We start from the raw sequence: 2,504 nt of genomic DNA on the forward strand, positions 1-2,504 counted from the left end.
CAGAGACAGCTTCTTGAGCAATTTTTAGTTTGAGCAAGAAATCCCTTGATGATCTCAATGAAGGTATATAGGTAGAGAGTAGCTCCCAGAAAATTCACTGAAAGGAAGGTCCATGTGCTCTGTGGAATTGTGAGAGCCCAGTCTATGACCTTTTGGGGGCATTTTCATTTTAAGGAAAGAAAAGGTCTTAAGACAAAGAATACATTAATTGAGGTTTTTGATAAAGCACTTTCAGGAAACTATACAGTATTCAGAGTTCCTTGCTTATTAGAAAGATGGGACTGTGTGGTGTTTACACTTGGTTCCCCAGGGTGGACCTCATTCAGGGAGGTTGAGTTAGGCACAGCTACCCTTCTGTGGGAGTTTTACCTACTCAGCCTCTTCTTCTAAACTCCTGGGTTGTCTCATCACAGCTCCTGGGCTCCACTGTGTGCCTCTAAGGAGCATTTCTGCTCCTGGAGTTGGTAGAGCACTGCTAGGCTGAGGGCTGAGAACTGGCCCCTGAGCCTTGCCCCCAGAGCCATGGAATAGTCATGCAACTGGATTGCCAACTGGTGGCATTTTCCTAAGTGGAAAGGACTGGAGTGGCCTCTAGGCAGGCCTCTCCTCCCTGAGCTTACAACTGGCTCCAACTTGTCCTCTGTGATGATCTCTCAGTCAGGGCATGACAGGAATACAAGCAAGCAGGAGTTGCTGCCTTTGAGGCAGGCAGAATGGGGTGCAGCTGAAGGAACTGATCTTTTCCTGGTCTTGTTTCTATCAAAAATAGTCTTAATGTGGCAACAGGAATTTGTTTGTTGGTTTGCTTGCTTGTTTGAAAGTACCCTTCTTTTTCTGAAGTCCTGGATGCTGCCTCACTTCCGGTGGGGCCAAAAACTGGCCCAATGCCCCAGAAATTTGGAAGTCTCCAAGGCCCTTTTCTATGCTTATGAAGTGACACAACCCACTCACCTACCTTGCCCATGCTCCTGATACCAATGTAATTAGATGAGAAATAATTTAGCCTCCAAGCTTTGGACCACCTTCTTAAGAGTGGACAGTCTTCTTGGGGGAGAGAATTCAGGAAGAGGATGACCTGCCTCACATGGGAAGCGGAAGCAGCAAACAAGCTGCGGCATCCAGGGCAGGTTTAGAGAGAGGCTTGTCAGGCAAATGGCGGTTCACATACAAACTATAGACAACAAATCAAGAGGACAGTTGGGTAGAAGAGAGATGGCCACTCTGCCCTCAGAAAAACAGGACTCCAAGTTCATAAGGAAGTGACTCTTTTGAATAACATAGGTGGGCCAGCCCCAGACATTACTCTAATGTTTCACAGACATCCTTTTCACAGTGTTTCTCATGCTCCACCTTAATCAACTGATACCTTTCGGGATGACTCAGGGCCACTGCTCAGGCTGGCCGCTGTGCCCTGACTCCAAGTGAGGTTACAGGTACAGCTGGAGGTGGGCCCGGCTCTGAATTGGGCACCCATCCCTAAAGAGTCCCCAGATTATCCTGTAGGTGAAAGTCCCATAGTCAGTTTGCTTTTGGATCCTTTGCCTCTTTCTTTCTAAGAGACATTCAGTAGAAATAGCCTGAGTTTTAGAGTCCATGGGACCTGGCTGCAACTCCTAACTCAGCCACCTATTAGTTGGCAGGTCTTAGACAGTTTACTAAGTCTTCATTTTGCCCCAGTTCATTATTCATTCATTCAACATTCATTGCTTGAGTCTTCTGTGTACTGGGTACTTGTTTAGGAACTTGAGTGTCATCAGTAGAGGAACAGAAATATTCCTGCCTTCAGAAATGTGTATCATAGCATGGGAGACACAAAACAACCAACAAGCTTGATAATATGTTAGAAGGTGATAAGTGCTACAGATAAAAAAATAGAGCAAGATAAGGGGGATTTGGGGTGCTGGGAGTGCTGGTAGAAGGGACTGCAGTCTCAAATAGGGTGGGCAAGGCAGATCTCTTCAAGAAAATAACATCTGAGCAAAGACTTGAACGTGGTTGAAGAAGTTTGGCTGTTCCAGACAGAGGAAAGAACCAGTGCTAAGGCCCTGAGCCTGCTGTGTTCCGGGAACAGCAAGGGAGCCTGGCAGGGCTGGAGCAGCATCAGTGAGGGGGTGGGGCAGAGGGGAAAAGACAGGTAATGGAAAGATGAAGGGGCAGATGACGTTGGGCCTTGCAGGCCATTGTGGGAACTTTGGCTTTTGCTCTGATAAAACACAGAAGAGTCCCATAATCTAACCTAGATTGAAACAGGATCACTCTGGCTGCTGAGTTGAGACTAGACTATAAAGCAGAGCACAGGTAGAAGCAGGGAAATTAGCCAGGCATCCGCTGAAGTTTATTTTAGGCAGAAGATGAACCAGCTTGAACCATCATGGGTGCAGTAGAGATGCACCTATATAATATTCTATTATATATATTATATAATATTCTATTATATTCTATATAATTTGAAAGAAAAACCATCAGGATTTTCTAATGGATTAGAAGTGAATATGAGAGTGAGC

The sequence above is a fragment of the Bos taurus genome, chromosome 7 (assembly GCF_002263795.3).
Source record: "Bos taurus isolate L1 Dominette 01449 registration number 42190680 breed Hereford chromosome 7, ARS-UCD2.0, whole genome shotgun sequence".
In the NCBI taxonomy this organism is placed as follows: Eukaryota; Metazoa; Chordata; class Mammalia; order Artiodactyla; family Bovidae; genus Bos; species Bos taurus.